Here is a 21,770-nt window from a genome sequence, read left to right on the forward strand (position 1 = left end):
TCGGGCGTAGAAGCATTGAGTTTCTCTGGGAGAGAAGCTTTGGTGTTGACCTCTTTACCGGATATGGTTTTGTAACAGGTTGTCAGAACTCGGTATCTTGCACTTGGTTAATGTGCAAGAGGAAAATACCTCTCAGAAAGTGATGATAGAAATGTCCGAGAAAGTGTAAATAAATTTGCTAGAGAGTTGATGACAAATGGATACGGATTGTGTTAGGTCAAGGAGTACAAATTCAGCTTGCCCTCATCTGAGCAGTGAGCAGACAGCATGGGATGTGTGAAATATGGAATTTACGAGTCCCTGGTGGAAGCTGTTTTAAGTTAGTGGTGCATTTGGGAATTGAAGGTCATATCACTGTAACTAATTCCAAGGGAAGTCTATTATTTGGGTCATTGCTGTTCCTCAAGAGTTTTATCCATCTCCTTTGTGCGTGTTTAATCATTGCATCGAAAATCCCATTCAGCGTCTTTTGTAATACAGCTTAAAATATCAAATGATCATTAAACAAAGTGACTGCACTGGTTCTCTGAAGAATATAGCGGTGAGGTTTACCATCTTTGCCAGTAGCAGCACGCAATGAGACTTGTGCCTTTCAAGTAGGTGTGATCTGTTGCAGTGCACGACATAAACGTGCTGACATTTCAGGCCGGCTCATCTTTGGAGGTGGGAAAGAGAGAAGATGGGCTGAATCTCACTGTACGTCGCCTCCACAGCGTTACTGTATCTGCCCTGGTCCAAAGAAGGATTCCAAAAAAAATTGCTCAACTCGGCTTTTGACACGTCAGCTTTTTATGTTGCTGCAGTTACCAATTAATTCTGGATTTGATGCTTGCAGAGGAATGACTTGAAAGAGCCATCTGTAACTGTCAAGCCTTTAATCAAGGACAGAGTACTTGTGTGGAGGGGATATAATGCTGCAGGTCTATATCTCTGTCATCAGTTTGAAATATTTGTCTGCTTCCGTTGGCATCGTACAAAGTTTGAGACCCTGCTGCATTTTCTTTCTCCCTGACGAAATTGTTGAAATCTATGGCTTCCCGGGGGGGTGGGTGGGAGAAAGAAAACCTCACAACACAAAAAGAGGTGATTGTGATTAGTCACATCAATCCAAGTGCAGTCATTCTCTGTACGGTCTTTTCGTCTTATCTCTGAATTCCCCGATCTGAACCCCACAGATCTGGTCTGCAGAAGGTTGAGGATCACGTGCCTTCTGACTTGGGTTCACTCAGATCGTTTCAGCCACACGATCATCTGTGCCTTTCCTGATAGAGTTGGGCTCAACCGTGGCATCGTAATTCCGCTCAGCCGCTGAGTTCGTCAACATTGCCGAGTCTCGACACCAAACAGTCGCGAGGGAACTCTTCCACCTCGGCAGACCAGCTCTCTGTTGGATCATGATCAGATCAGAGTACCTCAGTGAAATTAGGCCAGGGGTCAATGATCGGTGAAATTAGGCCAGGGGTCAATGATCGGTGAAATTAGGCCAGGGGTCAATGATCGGTGACTTGTTCTGTGTGGGGAGAGCCAGTCTTGGTGGGCATGGGCAGTGGGAAGGGGCAGATGACAGGACTGAAGTTAGGCCCTTTCAAACTGCTGTGAAAAATGGGGTTTACCAGGCAACTTGCACGGTCAGTGCCCCAGTTATGCGGCAGTTTGAAAGGGTCAACAACAATGTCAGAACCCAACAGGGTCCCTGATCTACCTCCGAGATGGTCAGAGAACCCAGTTAAACTTATCTTGGTCTCGTCCATGGCCGATTTGAAAACTAAAATGGCTGACCCGTGTATTCCAGTGCTGTCAGAGCTTGCATGTGTCACTGGGCAGCCAGCATCTGAACATCCGGCATGACGTCTCTTTGTGGGGGCAGGATTCCCCCTTAAATCACCAGTTGGCGATTTTCTATCAATTAATTTATTTGTTTGTTTATTTTTTTAATGGGTAGGTCCCCCTGAGATTTGAAAGGTGCTTCCAGCACCTTTGCCACAGTAATCGCACCCGGGTCCCAGGAGCTGCATTTTGAAAGGGGCTACTGTCCACATGCACCCAGTAGCATCACATCGCCCCTCCCACCCTTGAGATTCGTGCTGTCATTCGTCTCTTCATTCTCTTTATTCCTGCCTCTTATTCCCCCACTCCCTTCATTATTTAATCTGTTGATTGTGCATCTCCTCCATCTTCCTGCTGAAGTAATTGGTAAAAGGACAAACAGTTCCTACCCCTCTTAAACTGGTCTGCATTAGTTTACCTTGAAAAGCAGATCTGACGTTAAATTGTTGAATTGCGATTTTGTATTTATTATCACATGAAGCAAGTGGCCTGTAATTAATTACAGCAGGTAGTGAAAAAATCAACGAGAAGTACAGAGTATATTTTATTACAGAGAAAATGCTTCTTTAAAACCATTGAAGGCCATGATAAATTTAAATTAAATTTTTTTAAAAATTAGACATACAGCACAGTAACAGGTCATTTCGTCCCTCGAGTCCGTGTTGCGCAATTATACCCCATTAACCTACACCCGCCCGGTACGTTTCGAACGGTGGGAGGAAACTGGAGTCCCGGGGGGAGGAAAACCCCACACAGACAAGGGGAGAACAGGCAACATCATTCAGGAGTCTAACGGCAGGAAAGAAACCAACCTTGAACCTGGTGGAGCATGATCTGATACTCCTGAGTCATCTTCCCAGCGGGTGGAGGGTGAAGAAGGTGCGGCTGTGGGGGGGTGGGGGGGAATGAGTCTTTTAAAATGTTGACCGCTTTTCCAGTGTAGTGAGAAAAATTGATGGAGCTGAAGAAGGGGTGGGTGGGTGGGGGTGAGGGTGTTGTTGTGAGAGATGGTCTGAACTCCAGTCAAAATGCAGGGATCACAACACTGTTGAGGGATATTGGGAAAGGGCAGGAAAATGGAGCTGAGATGGTTGCTGAACCATGTCATATTGAATAATGCAGCATGTCTGATGAACTGAGTACTCTGTTCTGCTTCTATTTCTTTAAGGTATGAGTCAGGAATGTGATGGAATATGTAACATTTGCCTGGATGATGCACTCAAAGTTCAGTGGACAGTGGTTCTCAACCTTTTTCTTTCCATTCACATCCCACTTTAAATAATCCCTATGCCATCGGTGCTCTGGTTAGTAAGGGATTGCTTAAGGTGGGATGTGGGTGGAAAGAAAAAGGTTGAAAACCACTGTTCTAATTGTACCTAATTGACTCGTTATGTGCATGGTTTCAATGACAATTTTTCTCAAGCAAAATATTTTTGTAACAATTGGGTCGAGAGCAGTGATTCTCAACCTTCCCTTCCCACGTACATCCCACCTTAAGCAATGCCTTACTAATCACAGAGCACCGATGGCATAGGGAGTGCTTAAAGTGGGATGTGAATGGGAAGAAAAAGGTTGAGAACCACTGATCTAGGACATAACAATAAAGCAAAAATAATCACAAGAGCAGGAGTCAGGCATCTGGCCCATTGAGCTGATCTGGCTGTGGACTCAGCTCCATCTACCTGCCTGATCCACATGCACCCAGTAGCATCACATCGCCCCTCCCAGCCTTGAGATTCGTGCTGTCATTCGTCTCTTCATTCTCTTTATTCCTGCCTCTTATTCCCCCACTCCCTTCGTTATTTAATCTGTTGATTGTGCATCTCCTCCATCTTCCTGCTGAAGTAATTGGTAAAAGGACAAACAGTTCCTACCCCTCTTAATTTCCCTTAATTTCCCAAAAATATGCAAAAGTCAATAGAATTATGCCTTAAATACATGCAATAACGTGGGTCTCCCAGTGACCACCCATTTCAATTCTCCATCCCGTTCCCTTGCTGATATGTCTGCCCATGGTCTCACATACTTCCAGACTAAGACCACCTGTAAATTGGAGGAACAACACCTCATTTTCTGACTGTGCATCCTCCAACTGGATGGCATTAGTATTAGCCCCTATCATGCAGTGTAAAAGCCCGCAGTAAGGACAGACATTCTCCACCCTTGCATCTGGAGACTTACCTCTATGAATGCGCCATGGTCGGCTCCAAGGTGCCGACTGCAATCCCTCTTGGGGAAGAATTATTGACGCTGCGCTCTGCTGCCTCACATGAATGTAATGGCGCTGCAAGCGGCTGGCTACGGGCAGGCTGATGATGTCACGATGACGCTATCAGCCTACAACTCATCTCTCACCCACTCACCCCTCTCCCTCTATGACCCCTTCAGGGTAGGGGCCATCAGCTCAGGGGTGGTCAGTGAAGACAGGGGCTGTCAGGGAGTGGCCAGTGCAGGCTGTGACAGTTCCGAGGGCCATCAGCCTTCGGGGGCCGCACATCAGCAGCTCAAAACGTGGCTGAGCAATGGCTGTCTTCCCTACCCATAATCCACAATGCAGCTAGAACTGCTTTGGGAAACACAGAGTGATTCCAGCTGCGTGAAGAATTATGGGTAGGGAAGATGGCCATTGCTCTGCCGCGTATTTATGATGGATGGTGCTATAACACCAGTCGCTCCACCTCCATTGGCTCCAGAGAGCGCTATGAGGTGCCTCTCAACATGAATGCAATACAAGCAGCTATTTAGGGGTGCTCCATGAAAGGTAAATTTATATTTTTCCTTCCGCACATAGCCAACCTCCAGGCGGAGGTTCGGCCCAAAAGGGCCTATTGGCTTCTCTGCTTTCGTTAACCCCCCCTTCCCCTGTCAACTTTCCCTATCTCTCTCTCTCTTTCCCTTCCATCTCCTTTTCTCACAAACATGACAAATTCTGACCTCATCCCTTATCATATCCAATCAACGCCTTTTGTTGGTCTGGATTCTTCCCCATCAGGCACTGTCTGCGTTCTGAGATTTCCTGCTTCTGGCTTATTCTGTTTATTCCTTGAAGAAAGGTTTAGGCCCAAAATGTCAACAATATACCTTTCATGTTTTTTTTTAACATAGAACTTGCATGATTTTTCCATTCTGAAGTGTCTCCCTACCTTCTGGGAGTGGCCGTTCACACAGGAACATCAAAAACTCCAAATATCCATATCACACCATGAGTTTAGACTGAATCCCTGAAGTGCAGTATTTAAGGAGGCTGGATGTCTTATTCATTAGCTCGTTGTTCACAGATTGCCTGTTGTTCAGTTTAGACTCAGGTGATCCGTGAAAATAACTAGGGGTCGAGGAGGTAAAATATCGGGATGTGAATGAGTCCTTATTCCCTATCTGTTATTTTTACGCAGAATATGTTCTGGAAAATTGGGAATAACTTCCTGGAATGCAGTGGCTGTGTAAAATTTAAAAAAACCCCACATATTTGTCTCCTATTGATGCTGAAAAGATTGGCTGAGTTCCTCTGGCATTTTGGTGGGCTTTTACAACAATTGCAGCATCTGCAAACTTTCATGTTTCACTTGCCTCTACTTCTAGATCATGTAGTGTTATGAGTCCAGAGGACCCCAAATCCCAGCAGAAATAGATATGCACCACAACAAAGGGTTACTTAAACAGAATTGCTTTTAATTATCTTTGAATATGAAAATGGAATCAAACTTTAACTTATCTCTATTGACTTACTTAACCAACTTAACCCCCTTCTAATTCTAAGCGCAGGTGTGTGTAAGTTCAGCAAAGTTCTTTGGTTCACAGTCCAATCTCACTGGTTACAGGCAATTCTTGTACTGTGTACAGAAGTTAACATTAATAAAGTTCACCAGGCTTTGGTGCTTAACAGGTAAATGGTTACCACTCAGAAGGGTTCTTGTTGGTTTTCAGAGAGAGAGATCTTGTTTCAGGTCACCACAGAGTTCCTTTCTGTTTCTCCTATACCGGGACAGGCAGTACACTCCTTTGACCAGTCCATCTTCCAATGCTTGCCAGCTTGCCCCTCTGGAACTGATGTCTGTGTCTCTTCTCTCTCTCTTTCATTCATACACACACACACACACACACACACACACACACACACACACACACACACACACACACACACACACACACACACACACACACACACACACACACACACACACACACACACACACACACACACACACACCTCCTCTCTGAGAGCAAAGCCTCTTTTTTCTGCTCTCTGTCTGAAAAGATCACATGGCCTTCCAGACAGTAAATACTCTTTTCCAGACCGCTGATACTGCCTGTTGTTACATTTGTTGCCTTTTCAAACAGTCCATCATGAGTCTTTAAGCATCTTGCAAAAGCTCCTGCAAAAATTCTGTGTTTTAAAGTGTTTGTGTGTGACCTGCTCTAACAAACCTTTCCCAATTTATCTCCCAAACACCTCTATCTTCACAAATTCACTTTTCTTGGGAGATCAATTCCTCCCCTCTGCCATTACTCTCTGTCTTAAATCTGCTCCCCCAAATCTAAAGGCTTTATCTTTGAGTTCCAGTCTCACCTGCCAATTGAACCAACATTCCTGCTTCTATCTTAATTGTTCTTTTCATAATCTTACATGTTTCCACATATTTCGTCCCCCCGATCTTTTTTAAGTGACAGTGAGAGTAGTTCCATGCTGCTCACTCTCCCCTCATCTGTGGAATCAACCTGCTCTGCTTTACCTCCAAAGCCAGTCTATCTTTTTCTCAAGTAAGGCAACCCAGAACTGCTCGCAGTACTCCAAATCAGAATTTACTGCCAGGAACTTGTGTCAAGTTTATTGTCATCTGATTGTATAAGTACAACCTGACTAAACAGTGCTCTCCAGTCCTCGGTACAAAACACACAGAAACACAACTAGGCATAACAGACATACGGATAAACAATGCACATGCAGGACAAGTATTTTATCCATGCAAATAAATATTGTTTCATGAATATGAGAGTCTCAGATGGTTAGTGTGAGCAGTTCCTTTGGTCGTTCAGCGTTCTCACTGCCCATGGGAAGAAGCTGTTTCTCAGCCTGGTGGTGCTGGCTCTAATATTCCTCTATCTCTTCCCCAATGGGAGCAGCTGAAAGATGCTGTGTGCAGGGTGAAAGGGGTCCTCAATGATTTTGCGCACCCTCTTCAGACAATGATGCCGTAGATCACTTTGATTGTGGGGGGCGGGGTGGGGAGGTAGAGGGAGACTACAGTGGTCCTCTCTGCCAATCTTATGGTTCTGTGGATTGACCTCTGATCCATTTCTCTGCAACAACCGCACTACACTGAGAAGCAGCCGGCCAGGATACTCTTGATAGAACTCTAGGTTGACATAATGGTGGCCGGTAGCCTTGCCCGCTTCAGTCTTCTCAAGAAATGGTCTCTGTTGCGCCTTCCTGACAAGTGAAGAGATGTTGAGTGTCAGCAGTTAAGTGATCTTCAAGGAACTTGGTTCTCTCCACTACAGAGTTTTTGATGTGTAGTGGAGGATGGTCGTTCTTGGTCCTCCTGAAGTCCATGATCATCTCCTTCGCCTTGCCCATGTTGAGTCAGCATTACAAATCTTCTTCTTTGGCTTGGCTTCGCGGACGAAGATTTATGGAGGGGGTAAAAAGTCCACGTCAGCTGCAGGCTCGTTTGTGGCTGACAAGTCCGATGCGGGACAGGCAGACACGATTGCAGCGGTTGCAAGGGAAAATTGGTTGGTTGGGGTTGGGTGTTGGGTTTTTCCTCCTTTGCCTTTTGTTCGTGAGGTGGGCTCTGCGGTCTTCTTCAAAGGAGGTTGCTGCCCGCCAAACTGTGAGGCGCCAAGATGCACGGTTTGAGGCGTTATCAGCCCACTGGCGGTGGTCAATGTGGCAGGCACCAAGAGATTTCTTTAGGCAGTCCTTGTACCTTTTCTTTGGTGCACCTCTGTCACGGTGGCCAGTGGAGAGCTCGCCATATAACAGGATCTTGGGAAGGCGATGGTCCTCCATTCTGGAGACGTGACCCATCCAGCGCAGCTGGATCTTCAGCAGCGTGGACTCGATGCTGTCGACCTCTGCCATCTCGAGTACTTCGACGTTAGGGGTGTAAGCGCTCCAATGGATGTTGAGGATGGAGCGGAGACAACGCTGGTGGAAGCGTTCTAGGAGCCGTAGGTGGTGCCGGTAGATGACCCATGATTCGGAGCCGAACAGGAGTGTGGGTATGACAACGGCTCTGTATACGCTTATCTTTGTGAGGTTTTTCAGTTGGTTGTTTTTCCAGACTCTTTTGTGTAGTCTTCCAAAGGCGCTATTTGCCTTGGCGAGTCTGTTGTCTATCTATTTACAAATCTCTTCTTTGGCTTGGCTTCGCGGACGAAGATTTATGGAGGGGGTAAAAAAGTCCACGTCAGCTGCAGGCTCGTTTGTGGCTGACAAGTCCGATGCGGGACAGGCAGACACGATTGCAGCGGTTGCAGGGGAAAATTGGTTGGTTGGGGTTGGGTGTTGGGTTTTTCCTCCTTTGCCTTTTGTCAGTGAGGTGGGCTCTGCGGTCTTCTTCAAAGGAGGTTGCTGCCCGCCAAACTGTGAGGCGCCAAGATGCACGGTTTGAGGCGTTATCAGCCCACTGGCGGTGGTCAATGTGGCAGGCACCAAGAGATTTCTTTAGGCAGTCCTTGTACCTTTTCTTTGGTGCACCTCTGTCACGGTGGCCAGTGGAGAGCTCGCCATATAACAGGATCTTGGGAAGGCGATGGTCCTCCATTCTGGAGACGTGACCCATCCAGCGCAGCTGGATCTTCAGCAGCGTGGACTCGATGCTGTCGACCTCTGCCATCTCGAGTACTTCGACGTTAGGGATGTAAGCGCTCCAGTGGATGTTGAGGATGGAGCGGAGACAACGCTGGTGGAAGCGTTCTAGGAGCTGTAGGTGGTGCCGGTAGAGGACCCATGATTCGGAGCCGAACAGGAGTGTGGGTATGACAACGGCTCTGTATACGCTAATCTTTGTGAGGTTTTTCAGTTGGTTGTTTTTCCAGACTCTTTTGTGTAGTCTTCCAAAGGCGCTATTTGCCTTGGCGAGTCTGTTGTCTATCTCATTGTCGATCCTTGCATCTGATGAAATGGTGCAGCCGAGATAGGTAAACTCAGCGACAAGATCTCCATCCTCAACCGATGGTCAGAACACTTCCAATCTCTTTTCAGTGCCAACCGCTCAGTCCAAGATTCCGCCCTGCTCCAGCTCCCTCAACAGCCCCTAAGGCTAGAGCTGGATGAGGTTCCCACCCTGGATGAGACATATAAGGCAATCGAACAACTGAAAAGTGGCAAAGCAGCAGGTATGGCTGGCGGCAAAACTCTGCATGCCAAACTGCATGAGTTTTTCAAGCTTTGTTGGGACCAAGGTAAACTGCCTCAGGATCTTCGTGATGCCACCATCATCACCCTGTACAAAAACAAAGGCGAGAAATCAGACTGCTCAAACTACAGGGGAATCACGTTGCTCTCCATTGCAGGCAAAATCTTCGCTAGGATTCTACTAAATAGAATAATACCTAGTGTCGCCGAGAATATTCTCCCAGAATCACAGTGCGGCTTTCGCGCAAACAGAGGAACTACTGACATGGTCTTTGCCCTCAGACAGCTCCAAGAAAAATGCAGAGAACAAAACAAAGGACTCTACATCACCTTTGTTGACCTCACCAAAGCCTTCGACACCGTGAGCAGGAAAGGGCTTTGGCAAATACTAGAGCGCATCGGATGTCCCCCAAAGTTCCTCAACATGATTATCCAACTGCACGAAAACCAACAAGGTCGGGTCAGATACAGCAATGAGCTCTCTGAACCCTTCTCCATTAACAATGGCGTGAAGCAAGGCTGTGTTCTGGCACCAACCCTCTTTTCAATCTTCTTCAGTATGATGCTGAACCAAGCCATGAAAGACCCCAACAATGAAGACGCTGTTTACATCCGGTACCGCACGGATGGCAGTCTCTTCAATCTGAGGCGCCTGCAAGCTCACACCAAGACACAAGAGAAACTTGTCCGTGAACTACTCTTTGCAGACGATGCCGCTTTAGTTGCCCATTCAGAGCCAGCTCTTCAGCGCTTGACGTCCTGCTTTGCGGAAACTGCCAAAATGTTTGGCCTGGAAGTCAGCCTGAAGAAAACTGAGGTCCTCCATCAGCCAGCTCCCCACCATGATTACCAGCCCCCCCACATCTCCATCGGGCACACAAAACTCATTTACAAATCTAAAATTGCTATAAATGACATTTTAAAAAAAATTGCTGCTAATGAGGAGAAAAGTGAGGAAGTGTCTGTGATTCATTGTCCATTCAGAAATCTGATGGTGGAAGAAGCTGTCCTTGTGCTGCTGGATGTTCATCTTCAGGCTCCTGTACCTCCTTCCTGATGATAGCAGTAAGTAGAGGCCATGGCATGAGTGGTTAGGGTGGGTAGATGCTGCTTTCTTGAGACATTTCCATGTATTTTACCTTGATGGAGTGGTCTAATGCCCATGATGGCGCTAGACAAGTTCACAATTCTCTGTAATCTTTTTCTGTGCACCTCCACACCAGACAATGATGTAACCAGTCGGAATATTCCCCACGGTACACCTATAGAAATTTTTGTGACATATCAGATCTCCTCAAACTCCTCATGAAGTATAGCAACTGATGAGCCTTCTTCATGATTACATCAACATGGAGCCCGCAGGATAGATCTTCAGAGATGTTGATCCATTGACCCCTCGATGAGGACTGGTTAGTGTTCTCCTGATATCCCCTTCCTAAAGTCCACAATTGGTTCCCTCATTTTGCTAATGTTGAGTGCAACGTTGTTGTGTGACACCACTCCACCAACTGATTTCTCTCACTCCTGTACTCTTACTCACTGACGTCTGTGATTCTGCTGACGACCATGGTGTCATCGGCAAACAGTCATGGGCGTAGAGAGAGTTGGCTAAGCACACATCCTTGAAGTGCCCCGTGTTGACTGTTAGTGAGGAGATGTTGTTTCCGATTTGTCCGATGAGGAAGTCGAGGATTGAGTTGTAGATGGAGATGCAGAAGGCCAGTTTTTGGATCTTATTGACCAGTCCTGATGGTGTGATAGTATTGAAAGCTGAATGCAGTCAATAAAAAGCAGCCTGAAGTGTGCGTTGCAGTTGTCTTGGTGACCCGTAGCTGAAGAGAGAGCCAGTTAGATTGAATCTGCTATGGAGCAATTGTGGCAGTGGGTCCAGATCTTTTGAGTTAATTCTGGCCATGACCAACCTCCCAAACATTTCATCACAGTAGATGTGAGTGGTACTGGGTGATGGTCATTGAGGCAGCTCATTCTGCTCTTCGACTGCAGGAGTGGGGGATTGAAAATGTCTGTGAACACTCCAGCTTGTTGGTTGGCACAGATTTTGAGTACCCTGCCAGGAGCGCCATCAGGCTCTAACGCTTTGCAAGGGTTCACCCTCTTGAATAATGTTCTAATGTTGGCCTCAAATGTTTAAAGGGAACATTCAGGGGAGCTTCTTCATACAGAGAATGGTGAGAGTGTGTACTGAGCTGCCGGATCAATTTTAACATTTTAGAAAAGTTTGAATCGGATGAGAGGGGTATGGATGACTATGGTCTGGGCATAGGCCAAATGGACTAGGCAGATTAATAGTCTGGTATAGAACAAGCCAAAGGGCTTGTTTCTCTGCTGTAGTATTCTATGGTGTATCCATAACAGACAATGGAAGATGGAGTCATTGCATGTGGACATAAAACAAAGTGAACAGAAGTAAGGAAAGGCCATTCATACTGTCAGGCCTTCTGAAAGAACGTCATGATGTTTTCAACTCTGTTCTCCTTTTCCTTGCTCATGGGATGGAGGGGGTAGGGGAATGATGGAAATCGATCCTTGGGTGCCATCTGCAAACCCCGAACTGACTTTGCTATGTGAGGGATTTCGGAGCCAACGCAAAGGTGGTGATGGTGCTAGTTGTTTCTGGGATGAAGGGATGACTCATGACATGTGCAATGTCAGTACAGTGGTGGTTGGGGCTCGTAAATAACTCGATTTTTCTAAAAAAAAGGTAAAAATCATTGATCTGATCACTTGGAGGGAAAAAAAACTGATGAAAAATATTTTAATGAAGACACAATAATAAGCAATATTCTTTCACACCTGAGTGATTAGTATTCACACAGGGTTTAACAGGAGCCTTGTGGCTGTCGCTCAGCAAAGTTGGACGAAATGGTGGTATTTGAGCAGCAGCTTGCATTTGATACTACAAGCAAACAACTCTTCGTGTCCAGCTGTGCCGAACTCCATTAACATCACGAAGCAGGAATTCTTCTATAGAATGGATAATGTGTATCGTTCTTCGTTTTGGAGTTTGGAATAATCACCGAACTGATCAACCTTTTTATCCTTTTACCATCCCTGTTTATTAACTCTACATATGAAAGCAAAACTGAGTTTAAATAACTTGATTTTTTCTCCAAAAAAAAGAAAAAAATTGTCATTCATTGGAGTGTGAAATTTAACAATGCACCCAGACTCCCTATCCCTCTGTCCCCTTTCCACCAGCTCCTCACCCCTTTCCCTTCCCTTGCCTTCACCCCATCACCTCAGCCTTTTCCTCTTCCACCCTCCCACCTTGGGGGTGAGCAAATCTACCTGGCTCCGCCCTTTGCTGTGACTGTGAAAGAACCTATGGGCCCACCCGCCTGACCCTGCAACTCCTCACCCAGAGCATGGGATACACCTCAAGTTTATTGTCAATAAAAGCCTGTCCTTCTGTAAATCCAGTCTTCTGAGAATGCATCACTCCTCTGTCCACTTATCTGTTAGCCTGTGCTCCTCCACCTCCCTTAGTTCTCCTACCACCTCCCCCCACCTTTTTATTTAGGTGCCCTCACTGATATTTGCTTAAACCTTGAAGAAGGGCTGAGCCCGGAACAATGATGACCCTTGGTTTCCCGTGGATGCTGCATGACTTGCTGATTTTCTCCAGCACGTTTATTGTGCTCAACCCCAGGGGCTGTAGACTTTCTTGTTTAACACCAAATCTGACGATACTGCTTTGCACAATTTAAATCCTTTTTTTATTCTTTCTTTGGCCGTCTTGTAGTTGTGCGTGTGGGTCACGTTTACGCACGGTACGTGTGATTTCAGTAGATCCAAAACATTGGACAAAGGAAGTGAGCTTCTGCTGAGAGCAAACCAAGAAACCCCTTGCAAAGCAACTTGGGGGGGGGGAATCAATCATGACAAACCTGAGGCCACAAGTACCTGCTCACACTCCTTTCCAATGATCATTTGTCACTTGTCAAGAATTGCAAAGGTGAGGGATTTGGCACCTGAAATCCAAGTGTATGAACTTGAATGGAAAGTTGCTTCATTAACCATTTGAATGACGTTGGGATCAGGAGTAACTTCTCACTTGGGCCCTTTCAAATTGCCTTGTTAAATGGGGTTAACTGGGCAATTTACTCAGTTGATGACCCACATACAGGGCTATTTGAGAGGCCCGAATTGGGCAAGCCTGGTCAAAATCCACCCGGGTCCCAGATCGATCTTGGCGGTGGTTGGGGAACCCAGTCAAAATGACCTGGGTGTCCTCCTCCGCCTGTTTGAAAGGGGGAAATGGCTCATCCGGGTTACTCTGGAACTTTAAACCGGAAGGGAACAGAAAGAACACAGGGAACGGGGGATTCCCTGCAGTCGCGTGACACGTCACTCACCACATCATCGTGGGGCGGGATCCCACCTTAAATCACTGGGCTGGTAATTTAACAGGTCGGTTAGGCTGCTATTTGAAAGGAGCTCGAGCCACACATGACTCAGTAATCTCACCCAGGCCCCAGGAGGGCTACCCAGATGGTGCAGTTTGAAAGTGCCGACTTGGAGTGTGAAATTTATATTGGGCTCTTCCTGACCTGCAGGCAATTTAAGTCAGTTCCTGCCCTTTTGGAGGATTCAGGATTCAAGGTGCAGAATTCTTTTTCATCTGCATGTCTTCACATTTTTTTATAATTTTTTTTTATCTGCAGAAGCGTTTCCTTTTGAATTGCTGGCATTTATCACATTGCAGATGCTATTATCGTCACTATGTAAAATATTCTGGTTGACTTTCCAATGCTGCTTTGTTCTCAATGAATAATGGTGCTGAAGGAGGGTTTGGTCACAATGCAAAGCTGCATGTTGGAATTAATTTGAGTTATTACTTTTGAAGGATAACCCAAGCATACATTCTCCGAGTGCCTTGAGTTGGACTGGTGGCCCATTGTAAGAGTCTGTTTTCACAGCTGTTGTCTACCTCTGCCTCCCAGCCACGTGGAGGGGAGAGTGGAATGAAAGAAGTCAAAAGGGTGAGCGACTTTTATTTTAGCAGGCAATTCTGCTGAATTACTATTCAATCATACATCTGTAGCAGCAACAAAAAAGTAAACTTTGCAGCCATAAGTTGTTCTGTTTCCTATAGTAACTTTTGATGAAATGCTTAGCCCTGAAACATTGGGTACTTTTTATTTCCCATGGATGCTGCGAGACCTGCTGAGTTTCTTCAGCATATGTGTAACTTGCATTGTCCCCTTAAAGCTGAGCAGCTTGTGATAGACGTGTTGTCTGGTGATGCTTCCTGCTGTTTCAGCACCGGTACAGATGTTGGGCTGTGGGCTGGCTTCCCTGTTTGTGAAGTCACTGGCACACCACCTTATAATATCACAGCAGGGGAAGACCCACGTTAAAATGTTTTCTCCTGCTTGCAAATTTTGAGGATAACGTACAGGCACCATTTACAAATTGGAGCAGATTTTCTTGAATTAAACCAGGTAGACTTCATTTTGATATCTTGGTTATGAATGCTGCACATGGGAGCTTTGATAAAACAATGAGGCAAAGGTGGTGAGAACTGGTTTGAGAAGTTTGCCAAAGCTTACAGACGTAGCTCCATCCTGTATAAAAATAAGCACATCTCTTTTTTTACCCGTCATAGGAATTTACATTTTTACTCAAACATCAGTTAATTTTGAGCCTGGAGAAAATGGATCTGAGGATGCAGGCATGATGAATACACCTGTTGTTAAGGGAGCTATGGAAATGGGATTTGGTCAAAAACTTGTGAAACAGACAGTCCAAAGAAAAATTGTAACAAGTGGTGAAAATTACAAATCTGTCATCGAATTAGTAACTGATTTACTGAATGCTGAAGATGAAGAAAGACAAGAGGTCTTTATAAATATTGACTCTGCTTTTCAGTTTTGCCTGTCAAGAGTGAAATTGTATCACTTTTCAAATGGGAACAAAAATGAAGATTTTCTGAGTTGGGAAGAATTATACATCAAATTATTCAAACCAATCGGACGGCATGGATAGCGTGGCGGTTCGCCAAACCCTGTTACAGCGGCAGTGATCGGTACCGGGGTTCGAATCCGGCACTGTCTGTTTGTACCTTCTCCCCATGTCTGCCTGGGATTTCCCCAGGGGCTCCGGTTTCTTCCCACCCTTCCAAATGTACCAGGAGGTGTAGGGTAATGGGCTGTAAATTGGGCGGCACGGGCTTGTGGGCCGAAAAGGCCTGTTACTTTGCTGCATGTCTAAATTCTTTTTTTTTAAATTAAATTAATTGCTTCTGGGTAAGAAAGGTTTCATCCTGGCTTCCTGTGGGATTTCTTTGGAAGTGTGTTATGCAGCAAAATATTTTTTTATTACAAATAGTTTGAGTCAATTAAATATTCAGTTTCTACCATGTTTCCTTTCAATCAAGGAACTGCACAAAGATGGGTTTACTAATAGGATGCTTCATTTGCAGGGTGACTAATTTTTGATGAAGATTCCTCCATCACACCATCTTTCTGATAACAGGTACGTTCATTTTTTTTAAATTTCTTTTATTCAGGCTCCTGCCTACATTTTGCTCATGCCTTGGTGTTGGGCTCAAACCTGAAACACTGGTTATGTATCTTTGCTCTATAAAGGACATTGTTTGACCAGCTGAGCTTCTCCACCATTGTGTTTTCACTTCACGGTGTCTGCAGACCTTCGTGTTTCACTCCATTTATTCTGTCAGCTCGTTGCATTCATTCAGCTCGCGACACAACGAGAAAGACTGGTGTCAACCCCCATTCATTTCCGGTTGCAGAGAGAGATATGTTATGGAAAAATAAGTTGAGCACCGTTGAATAGGAAGAAGAGTATGATATGATTGTACTGCAGTTGCCGGGTTTATGAGACCAGTATTTTGTACCACTTTGAGGCTGAATATTTATGCTTGATTAATGGAAGCAGACAGGCGCATGATATATTATAGTGGTGGAGTTTCAGGTATTGAATTGATGTTTAAAAAAAATGCATATACTGTGGTGAAACAACTATGATAACTCTATAATAGAGTTATTCAGTATGAATATGTTTGTACATTTTATCCAGCTCTGATCCAGAGGGTAAATTGGCTTGCAGTGGAAATAAATTGCAATTCTGTGATGGGTATAATTTATAATTCTAGTCAGGTTTTTCATACATTTTTCCTCAAATGTAATGCTTTTTCTTGTCATGACGTGACCTTGCCTTGCAGGCAGGGATGTAAGCAATGTCTGAGAGCTGGGCAGGCTGGCTGTCTTGGAGACGAGAAGGAAGAGGCTGCTTATGCCATGAATTGGAGGCACAAGAAGCCCGAGATGCTGGGATTGGAGTGGAGAGCAATTTGCAGGCAGAGCTCAGTGAGTTTGGCAGCACATGTGGGGACAAGTTAGAGGGGTCAGGCCAAGGGTGTTGATAATGTTTTGGGTCAATAAATCTTGAAGGTAGCACTAATGCTCTTTCTCACTCGATGCTGCACAAACTGCTGAGTTGTTCCAGCACATTGGGGTTTTTTTTTGCCTTAATTCACAAATTGTTCAGTGTGAGTCCACAGCACTTCTCAGTGTTCAGTACTTTGTCACTCCATTAGGACTTCTAATTGTGAGATCGACTTGAACTTAGTAGGTAGCAACGATAACATCTCTTGTTTTCATAGACTCAATTGCACAGGAGAGTGTAAAACTGCTGGAGTCATCAACTTCAAACACCAGATTTAGTTTCAGCTAACAGAATACTGAAGGAACTCAGCTGGTCAGGAAGCATCCAAGGCAATAAACAGTCAACAATCCAGGTTGAGACGTCAATTCCCTTCCACGGATGCTGCCTGTCCCACTGAGTTTCTCCAGCACTTTGTGTGTTCGAGCGTCTGCTGTCTCATGACCACAGTTTTGGCTCTGGTTTACAATGACTGAGTAGCAAATAGACCAGGAAAGGTGAGCAGGTTATCAAGTCACGTCTATGATACACTATCAATAATGCCAAAAGACTGGAGTAACGTGATGACAGGCTTTTATTACCAGAAGGCTGAACACATGCTCCTGTTGCTGGCCCAATTCCAGGATTCGTACTGAGTGGGGGGGGGGGGCTCGGGTGTAATCATCTCCATTGGGGAATTCCAGAGGGAGGAGGTGGGCCAGCCATACACAGAGATACAGTACCAATGGCATAACAGCATCACAATGGTATCAATACACAGTCAAGTTCAGTTTCTGTCAGAGAATCACAAGAGAAAGTAAACTTGGTGCACTGTGTGAAAATACAGATCTTTGTCATCTTCTCAATGGGGAGGCAAAGTTAAAGGCTCCCACTTGGAACAGAACTAAAATGAATGAAGGCGTAACGTTGCAAGAAAGAATCCAGTAAAAGGATAGGAGATTGGAATTAGAGATGTAATGTGAGGTTCATTGAAGTATGTTTGAAATTTGAATAAGGTGTTTTTGGAAATCTCCACAAAGTGGGAGAAATATTTACGTTTTGGATGGTTGCCATTTGGAATGCAGAATTCGGGATCTATGGAATAAAGTGGTGAAAATGTGTACGTTTTGATGATTTGAACAGTAAAAACTCAAGCTAGACAGCAAGCATGTCGACGAAATCCTCTAAATATTCAATCATGATCTTATCCTCTTGTTTTTAGGACATACAGTAACTAGGAATATATATTCCCAGGAAGGGGCCTTCTACTCCAAGATATCTGAAATGTCCTCTTTTGGAGTAAATGTGGATTTCCCCCTGACTCTTTTTTGATAAAGACTGCACCCATATCTCCTCCTATTCTCAACTTCCGCCCTACCCCACCTCCCCCACAGGTAGGACAAAGACAGTGTTCATCTGGACCTCACCTGCCCACCAGCCTCTGCATCCGACACAATATCCTCCGGCACTTCAGCTAACTTCATCGCGATCCCTCTACCAGCTACATGCTCCCTTCTCTACCCCATCCATTTTTTTTCCAGGGATCAGCCCCTCCAAGTCTCCCAGGTCCACACTTTCCTCCCCTTCCACCCCCTTAAGCACCACCCATTGTAACCACAGGAAGTACAAGACTTATTCTGACATCTCCCTTTCCCCCATCCAGGGTTGCAAACGACCTTGCAGGTGAGGCAGAGCTTTACCTGTATATTGTCCAACCTGATCTCCTGCATTCAGGGAAATCTGGTGTGGCCTCCTCTACATCAGTGAGTCCAAATACAAACTGAGCTTCACTGAACAACTAGACTCTGTGTGAGGGTCTAAACTTGAGCTTTCTGTACCAACCATTTCAACTCGCTAACCAGTTCTACAGTGACATGTCTGTCCTCAGCCTCATTCATGGTCAGGGGAACATAAACTTCATCTTCCTCCTGGACAACCATAAACCAAATGGCATGAACTCTGACTTCCCTAGTTTCAGATAACCCCAAAACCATCTGGTTCCACTGTTTCCACTTCTTCTTTACCTACTCCTGTACTTTTTAACTTCACCCTGTGAATAGTTTCTCGCTCTACCTATCTCTCCATCTCTCACACCTTCTGTCCAATACTCTATTACCTCTTGGCCCCTCTCCAGGCTTCTTTCCCTCTTTCTACATGCAATGTCACCCCCCACTCTTGTCTTGATAAAGGGTCCCCACACGAAACATTGATATTTTGCACCCACAGATGCCATCAGACTTCCTGAGTTCTTCCAGCGGTTCTTTGTCTGAAAACAAAATCCAAAAATTGTTTTTTTTCCAATGACCTTTTCAAAGTTTCAAGAGTGATCAGGTATTGCATATGTTGTGAATTGGAACATTACTGATATAAATTCAAACCCTGTTATGCTTAGATTGTCACTTTAGCCATAAACAACCTGGGGAAAATATTAAAAGATATGAAAGGAGCAACAGCCTCAATTGGTTCAAGACAAATTGCATTTAACAAACTTAAAGTGAAATTCTTGGTTCGTGAGCAAAGCATTCAGATTCAGATTTATTGTCAGACTACATACATGACATCACATACAGCCCTGAGATTCCTTTTCCAGCGGGCGAGGCAGAATTACCACTAATTGGTAGTGCAAAAAAAACTCTACGCAATGTACACATACTGTATAAACCAAGAAAACTAAACAGATAACGAATGTAAACAAACTGCAACACAGAGAATTTTAAAAAAATCACTGAAGTGCCCAAGTACAAGTCCTTAAATGAGTTCCTGATTGAGTTTGTTGTTGAGGAGTCTGATGGTGGAGGGGTAGCAGCTGTTCCTGAACCTGATAGTGCAAGTCTTGTGGCACCTAGACCTCTCTCCTGATGGCAGCAGCGAGAACAGAGTGCGTGCTGGGTGGCGTGGACCCTGGATATTTGCTGCTGTTCTCTGACGGCAGCGTTCACTGTAGATGTTCTTGATGGTGGGGATTGTTTTGACTGTGATATCCTAGGCTGTGTCCACTACCTTTTGCAAGGCTTTATGCTCAGGGGTATTGGTGTCCCCATGCAGCTGATCAATTCACTTTCCACCACACATCTGTAGAAATTTGCCAGGGTTTCTGGTATCATGACACCTCCACAAACTCCTGAAGAAGTAGAAGCACTGACGTGCTTTCATCATGATGCCGTTGGTGTGTTGGGTCCAGGAAAAATCCTCTGAGATAGTGACTCCCAAAATTTGCTCACCTTCTCCATCTCCACCCCCAATGATCACTGGATTGTACACCTTTGACTTTCAGCTCCTTAGCTTTGGTGACATTGAGTGCAAGGTGGTTGTGCCAGGATTTCTGGTGTCTGGAAAGGAACATAGGAAGTGTGAAGTTTATATTTATTTGTTACAAAGTAACAACTTATCTCAAATATTCATACAGCCATGTAAAGAGCACCATCATAGAGTGTAGGTATAGGGGCCATAGGTGCGTACTTACCTTTGTTAGGCAGTGTTCTGGAGTGCGTAGGCTGGGCATGGACATGTTGCTTCCTGTGGCATGCATGAGTCTTTGGTTGGCGCATGCACTGGTGTTGGCGCATGCACTGATATGGTTTGTTAGCCTGTCGACTGGTGTGGCGGGTCAAAGACGAGGGTGAGTGAGGCTCAAATATTTTTTGTTGACTGTTTACACATAGAACGTTACTATGGATGTTGTTACTTATAGATATTTTACACATAGAACGTTAAAGAAGATTGTTACAGCAGTCGTTATTATTGGAACGTTGCATTAAAGAAGATCGCTAAAGTCTTGAGTGTGTTTATTTAAAACTCATCTGAACTTGTATTGGATTAAATTGAAACACGTCACAAATAAATAGCTCCACCTAGCCTCCAAGTGGCTTTTGTGGCCAGTAATCGCTACAGTAGGATTGTAGTGAAAAGGAAAACCAATCAGCACAAAGCAAAGGCAGCATGAGAACACTGTTGTGCGGTTCATACAGGAGCCTGATGACTGGAGGGGAAAAAAGTCTTCAAGCCTGTTTTTGCATGCTTTCACACTTCATGGGGATGAGGGAAGATGGTGTCTGCCGTGGATCTATTTGGATGGTAGGTAAATTAAAGGCTGCTGGGGGCCGTGGCTATCCTCTGAAAGCACTTCATGATGGTCAATATCGGAGTCACCGATTGATTGTAATTTAAACCTGTCACTGTGCTTTTCTTCCACCCTGGTATGATGATGCTTTTCTTTTTTTTTTGAATATTTTAATTTTGTGGACAACGTGCATCAAAAATAACCATTACTTAAATACATAAAATGAAATGAAAAAAAAAATCAATGGTATAAGTTGGCCATATTGCCAAGCAATCCCATTCCCTCCTCCTAAATAAATCTCTAAAGTCGAGAAAAAACAAACGAGAAGATAGATAATAAAAAAGAGAACAGAAAAGTAGGAAAAAAGAAGAGAAAAGGAACTGTCAGGATCTGGTATCCAGTTCATAGGATTTAATTCCATTTCTTAGCTAGATCTCTAATAGGGGAAAGAACTAGGACACAGAATTCAGGAACAAGATGGGTGTCTCTGAATATTCAACCCTGCATTGTGAAAGTATGGCTGCCACGTCTGCGAACACATATTGCACTTCTTCCTTAAGTTGTAAATAATTTTCTCCAGGGGGACACAATTATGCATCTCTGCATTCCATTGGGTTATATCCAGAGGGAATCAGACTTCCAAGTAACCACAGTACATTTCCTGGCCACCACCAATGCAATTTTAAGAAACTCTAATTTGATTCTTGGACAGTTTTATTTGATATTTTATGTTCACAGTACTTCCTAAGAGAAACATTTCTGGACTTTGTGGTAACTGTTTCCCAATAATTTGATTTAATAAAATTCTTAGATTTTCCCAAAAGGGTTTCACTTTTAGTGCATGACCAGGTAGAATGTAAAAAATTTCCTGTTTCTTCCCCGCACCTTAAAAAAAAATGTATCCGACATATTAGAATTGAATTTATGCAACTTATGTGGGGTAATATATAGCTGATGAAAAAAATTGTTTTGCACCAGCTTATGTCTTAGATTAACTGTATTTGTCATGCAGTCACAACATAAATCGGAGCAGTTCTCATCACCAATACTAATATTCAAGTCTGATTCCCATCTTTGTTTTGATTTATATAATTCCATTTAGGAGTACCTGATTGA

At 44.6% G+C, this 21,770-nt stretch overlaps 1 protein-coding gene across 14 annotated transcripts in view; it reads left to right on the forward strand.

The window, feature by feature from the left end:
* Positions 1 to 21,770, forward strand: part of LOC138753859 (alpha-(1,6)-fucosyltransferase) — an 852,902-nt gene that overhangs the window by 125,877 nt on the left and 705,255 nt on the right. For 12 of the 14 annotated variants that reach the window (XR_011351465.1, XR_011351466.1, XR_011351467.1 and 9 more), the window contains one exon: positions 15,633 to 15,685. The exons of 1 other annotated variant lie outside the window; for it this stretch is intronic. The gene's annotated coding sequence lies outside the window, so the exon portion shown is untranslated. Of the gene's footprint in view, positions 1 to 14,054; positions 14,191 to 15,632; positions 15,686 to 21,770 lie in introns of all 14 variants that reach the window. One more of the 14 variants, XM_069917364.1, reaches the window with a different exon arrangement.

This window comes from Narcine bancroftii, chromosome 2 (genome assembly GCF_036971445.1).
Source record: "Narcine bancroftii isolate sNarBan1 chromosome 2, sNarBan1.hap1, whole genome shotgun sequence".
Taxonomy (NCBI): Eukaryota; Metazoa; Chordata; class Chondrichthyes; order Torpediniformes; family Narcinidae; genus Narcine; species Narcine bancroftii.